This window comes from Spea bombifrons, chromosome 1 (genome assembly GCF_027358695.1).
Source record: "Spea bombifrons isolate aSpeBom1 chromosome 1, aSpeBom1.2.pri, whole genome shotgun sequence".
Classification (NCBI taxonomy): Eukaryota; Metazoa; Chordata; class Amphibia; order Anura; family Pelobatidae; genus Spea; species Spea bombifrons.
Window position 1 is genome coordinate 93,982,610 of NC_071087.1, and position 6,953 is coordinate 93,989,562.

Genomic DNA, 6,953 nt, shown 5'->3' on the forward strand with positions numbered 1-6,953 from the left:
GTTGCATGAATTTTAAATGACTTGGTTACTGTGAACTTAATATTACCTTAAACTGCTACTAATCATATACATCCATAGTGACTTATTTTCTCTTTGTTTCATATAGCCTCACAGACATTGTACACATTATAGAGGCAGACTGACTAATAAATGGTTTACAAAAAAAGAAACAGAAATATCAGTCTTTTGCTATATTCAAAAATACAATTTTCTAGCTATACCATACAGCTTTGTAAGTTACAGAGGCAAGGAGTTCCCATAGTAGGGTACTACCCACATGGAAGGAGCTTCATCTTGTGCTACCTCCAACATATTGTCTGTAGATCCAAGCATTAGTCTTGGAATGAACTGGCAACAGAAGAGAGAATCTTATTATATACAAGTATATTATATACAAGAAGACATTCAATGTTTAAGGGGGGGGGCAGCTGAGCAACTGAACAAAAAAATCATTCTTGTGCTGTTCTTCTAATGCCTATGCCATGTTTGAGTGATAACTAGCATTCCTGCAGTTGTCTGCCGCATTCAATGGTAGTTCTCTGCCACATGGGATTTGTGAGAATGCAAAACCTATATCTATGCTATAGGAATTTAATACAAATACATCATACTGCTTAAGGGTTTTTTTTGACCTAGGGTGTCTCATGAAAATCATATAGAGGTTTTTCCTCCATGATCCCCATTTACTTACAGATATGTGTAGACTATTTGGAAGATTCTACCAAATGTGAATAAGTGATTCTAAAACATTATATAATTTTACAATTATCAAACAATTCTAAAAAAAAATTAACACAAACACCTTTTTAAACACGCTTAACAAACACAATAGCTTTGTAAGGTTTTTTACAGCCTTTCAAACTTTGCCTTTTTTGTACTATATTTTCTTTAAATTAAATTATTAACATTGTAAATCTCCCAGTTGCTGTATTCATTTGATGGATTCCCTAGATACGTAGCATTAATATACTACATTATTAGTAGCTTATCTAAAAACTACTGGCTCTTGCGCTAATGGCAATAAAGACAATTCATCAAGTGAGCATGGATAATGTTATTAATGGGATATGGGAAAAAGCATTCCTCCTCTTTAGATAACAGAAAGGATTATTATGGCCCTAAAGAGATGGTTTGGCAATCATTTAAGTCAAGGGTCCTTGTTACTAAGTGCTCTCTCCGAGTAAGCAGTCTAAAAATGCATTTTATAAAATGTTTAAAATATCCTAAATTAAACATATCATACAAAATTACAGTATATAATACTACAATTTATAGACATTATTTTAAACTATACATTACTATGTTTCATATCATATTATGGTAACAACCACTGACAGTGACAACAGGTACCCCTCAATCCCCTGATCCATGTTGTGATTTAACACTGCTAACACATGCATCCTCATCAAAGGTCAGAAGTGGAGGTTCCTTCTCTAGCTTCTTCCAAACTGGAATTTCTATGAATTTCTATGTCTATGTCGAAAAGTAACCACGCATCTTTTGCAGTCTTAAAACCATTTCCAACACTTTTTTTTAAATCCTATTCCCTAATTTTACCTACTTAAAATAAAATCTTCCCCACCCTTTAGAGCTCCAAAACTACATGAAAACATGCATGTTCAATGCCTATTGGTCAGTAATCGCACATCATGATGCACAATCCACTGAATCATTGCCAACTTTGTTTGTAAACCCTATACCATTGTACACCCCTTTGTATTTCTGTTCTGTGAACAATTAGGGCCATTCTATTTATAATGACAATCATTTCATTTTCTGGACCAATCAAAATTCATTTGGAATGTATTCCATATGTGTTCAATTAAACATAAACATTTAGACATACTATGGGCCCAAAAACTAGTTCTGCGCCTGTATGTATATATATATTTTTTTTTTTTTGGAGACCAAATCAATGCCTTCATGCATTTTTGTATTCATGTTACGCAAATATCCATCTGAAAGCTAGAATGATCCAGAACTTTAGCAGCGTAATGTCTCCTAGTATGGATTTTGACAGCTGAGACTTCATTGCAGTATGTTTATATTGCAGTCAGAGTGCATGGCAGCCATTTGTCTGTGAGGCTAGTGGTCACATCTGAGGCTTTTTTCAGAGCGTATGTCAGAAATTTGAGAACACAGCATTTTAAGACTGCTCAGGTCTCTGATGTTGTATTGATTTATTTATCCATTAAAGGAACATATTACAGTAAAACAAATAATGTATTTAATACCATCTGCAGGGACATTCACATATCACATAGAAATATATATTGCTTTGGAATATTCTGTTCTATACACAGTACAGGAAAATTATATTTATTACATATTTGTTATCATATTGCTGGATTTATGTTGCACATCCGGTTTTGGGATTCTACTACAGTGAATAATGACCTAATTCGGAGCTTGACTGTGTATATCCACAAATCAGTTGTTCTTATAGATGCCAACATGCTAACTCTATGAAACAAGTTATGTGAACAGAACAACGAATGTTTATATATATATATATATATATATATATATATATATATATATATATATATATAAATCATCAGAAAAAACATTTTTATTCTGGACTTGCTGTGGCCAAATAGACAGGTCAGCTTGTCAAAAATGAAGTGTGACCTAGTGTTAAGCAAGCTTAAATTCCTTCTCTATGTAAGCAATTTGGTCTTCACATGTGAACATACAGGTATCCAAAAGGACTTGTCCTATGTAGCTTGACAAGCTTAGCCCTATGCTTCATTGGGTTAGCTCTGTCGGGTTAGTCTCTAATAAATATAATATTTTAGTGGATAAAAGCCCAATAAATAAACAATTTATAATTATTAATTCAGAGAAAATGTTTAGTTTAATTGTATTTCATTACAGATGCATGTGTGTAAACAGCATTATGTATAGTAGACACGGCAAGCAAAATCAAATTTGTAGGTCTTTTTGTATTCAGAAACTACATTTGGGGCCGAAAGGGGGAGATCCCTGACACCTACTGGACTCGCCTTTCACTTACAGCAGCACCATCTCAAGGTTAGGACGATATCTGGATTCTATTTTGCACTGCAGGACCACCAGCAACAGAAGCACTGCACCAATGGTTACACACATCCAGCAGCATGCTATGGGAGGAATTTCTCCGATAATTGGACCATTTTGATGAATGAATCCCTCGGAGTAAGGAAGGTGATAAGGCAGCAGCAGCACTAGTAGTACACAAGTGGGTAGACACTGGTAGAGACACAGTGTCTCTAGCCCTTACCTCACACGGTCAGGGGTCTTTCTCTCCTTCCCCCCAGTCGAGCAGCATAAAAGGAGTATCCTGCTGCCGCTGCCTAAAATGGTGTGTATCCCGCCGCACTACTCTCCACCATCAAACTTGCACCTGTGGAGGGGAGGAGAGGCTGCTCCCACAATTACACTGCAACCAATGTCCATTAGTCAGAGGCAGATGGGTATGTGTTATGGAAGCACACCCCTCTCCCATCCAATCCGGTGAGGGGCTTGTCTAGCAGAGGGGAGGAGTGAAGGCCTGCAGCACTATATAAAAAAATCTCCACATTGCTTCAGTGTACCAGAGCTTTGGTTTCTCTTTTTACTTGGATTTCCTTGGATTTGACCTCTGGCTTGGCTTTTGAGTCATCCTACTTGCCTTCATCCCTGACCTCGGATCAATATGACCATTTCAACTGTTCCTGTTTATGCTTTTTTTGCTCATGTCTTTTTCTTTGTGTCCTCGTGCTTCTGTCTTTACCTAAGTGATCCTGCCTGCTTACTACTCCAGACCACCTGGTAGGAGTGCCTGAGAAGAGATAGCATTCCTTGCTTGAATGCTCCCACACTAATCCTGACATAAAGACTAGACAAAATCAGTTTTTATAATGGAAAGATGTTAATACATTTTATTCAGTATAAGTTGAAATTAAATGTGCTTTGGGTCACCTCTAAAGAATTTGCAAATTATACAAATCTTTGCGATTAAAATAAATTGCTTTTCTCCTTCTGTGACTCAAATATATCTATTTTCGTAATTCCTTGGGTTCTATTTTCAACCCAACCCACAAATTATCTCTAAACACAGACAGAATATCCATGTTTCTACATATTATACCCTAGAATATATATGTGTTAAAAAATGGCAATATAAAATTAGGAAAAATATGTTTTTAAAATGGGAACTGAACCATTGTAAAGTAATCTGTTTCATCCACCTAACTCTGAAAACAAGAATTGCTGTTGTAATATTATCTTTGAATAAAAAACGTAATAAGAAAAGGAAGGACATTCAAAATAATGTGTAGCTAGTAATTTGTGTATTATACCCTAAGGTATGTTGTTGTGATATTAGTGTACACCAGTTGCTGAATGTACAAAAACATTTTAGTCTTCATTGATCTCTGTACATAAGCAAACTTACTGATTTCTACTGGAACCAGGAAGTATGAACAGGAAGCCTACTTCCTGTACATTCTCAGTAGCACTCTCTTTGAAATCAGCGGGAGTAGCAGCAGCCAATGCTAGCAAAACATCAGTGTTCAGATACCATACATGTGATTGGCTGCTTCTACCCCTGTTAATTACATTCAGAGCTTACCTTCAAAAAAAGATTCGATTTCCAGAGCTAGATTTACTGCTGACAAACTGAATACCAGATCTCTCCCAAAACAAAGCGATAGAATTATATATAGATTTGCAAGACATAATTAACATAATAAAAAATAACAAATATACTAACTGGATTCATAATGACCTTTAATTGACTTGCCAGTTTAGTGTACGCTCTACCACCTGATGCGGCTTTGGTGTAAGTAATTGGTGTAAGAAATAGCTAATTTTAAGAAACGTACCCAGTAGAGCACATGCTAAAGCAGCTCTGACCTTTATATATTTACTTTATACTTACATGAGTCATGAATGGACTCCACAAGTGAATGTATGTGTTATACCTTAATTCCAAACTTTCCCAACTTTTTTGAACACTTCTCTTATTACTCATCATGTACTAGAACAGGCTTGAAGCAGTAATATAATCCGATCAAGACAACTTATAATTGCAGGGCTGTCTGAATTCCATCATAGCTTCGACATAGCTGTACCATCGTGTGTTTTAGCTATATTACAGTGACACAACAAAGGGCACAGCTGCTACACCTTGTTAGCCAAACAGCAGGCCACAAACCTTCTGGGTGATTGTAATTAGAATCTTTAAACTGCATATGTTAAAATAAATGTTCCTCCAACATGCTTAACGTAAATTATTGCCCATCATCTGTTACACAAAGACATTCCTGCAGTGGTTGAGACCTTGTTATCATGACTATTGACACAATTAATGGAAGCTTATTATTTCAGCACTAAATGCACATGAATAATCTCACCATTATGAATAAAAGGTTTTTTTTCCGCATTATTCTTAGCATATATGCATATAATTGGTAAAATTGACAATATGCCTAACAATACTATGATAATGTTAGCCAATGTTAATGTGTTTTCTTTAGAAAAATTAAAGATAAATTCATAAATGATCTTGGTCATTCTTAAGAGCTACATAAACCTGTCAAAGAAATTGAATTGTAATAAAAATATTTAGCACATAAATCAAGCGGCAGTTCAATGATATGTGCTGAGTATGTTTCTGTTTGCCTCTGGAAACACAGATGACACTTCAATTTTGTATGGCATTGGTCAAACAATGAGTTAGTTCTTAGATTTAATTGCTTATCTCACCCAGCTTCCCTAAGAGGAATTTTAGTGGCGTTATACTCTGCCATCTTAAGGGAGAGGATGTCAAGGTTTGAGCACATAAACCACTAGATGGAAGGTTTATGCATGCTCCTCAGCATGTGTCACACATTTGATGCACATGGGTCCTCCTCTGGCCGGGTCCTCCAATCAGGTGGGAGTCCGTTATCGAAAATCCCCGCCACCTTAGGGCAAAATTGCAGTTCTTTAGTGACGTCCTCCAACCCCATTGGAGAATCGGGCAAGAGGATGTAACTGGAAGCGCCACCATTTTGGCAGAAGTTTGCTCCAGGTTATGTCTAATCCTTCATTCAGATGAGAGGACGTCACTGTAAGCGCCACCATTTTGCCCTAAGTTGTACTTCCGCCAAAATGTCAGCAGACCAGGAACACCAAGAAAGACCCATCCATGTGCCTCTGATAGCTCCAACAAGAGTGATCCTTGAGGCTTAACTCTGTGATTACTTAGGTCATGTCCCAGCTGCAACAAATAAATTGCTTCAGAGCTTCAGAGATAAATTGCTTGTTTTCCTTAAACCCCTACACGATTGTGGGGACCAACCTTGAGCCATGGAGCACTAGTAAAAAAAATTTAAAAAAAAACACCTTCAGTAGCAATGACCTGTAAAGGAAATATGCTTCAACATCCATTGCTGTCAGTTACACTCTGCAGCAGTTCGAACTGCTGCAGAGACAATCAAGGCTGATGATCATCAGTTCACACCTAACAAATAGGAATCATCTACTCACTATGACGTAACCCCCACCCATGACTGGCAGCTGTTACAGATAGAGGGGGGTCATCCAAGGTTAAACAAAAACACACAAAAACATGAATACAAAACCCCCAAACTTTTTTATATTTTAATACATAATTATTATAACCTGATCACTTATTAGTGACACTTTAGGTCACTGATTATTCATTGGTCACTTACAAGTGATATTTTTGCAATATATATTTTTTACATTGTTAAGCCTTATAAAATGCTATGTGACCACTGATTTATGACCCTTTAGGCCACTGATCATTGATCAGTCTCTCTGATCAATAGTCAGTCACCTAATCTAAATTATTCTAAATCATAATTCCTATCCCTAACATTATACACTAACTGTAACCTAGCTAACCCCAACATCTAACCACTATCCACTAACAGGATAAAATCCCCCCAGCCTAAGGAAGGAGAGATACCAAAAGACAATTT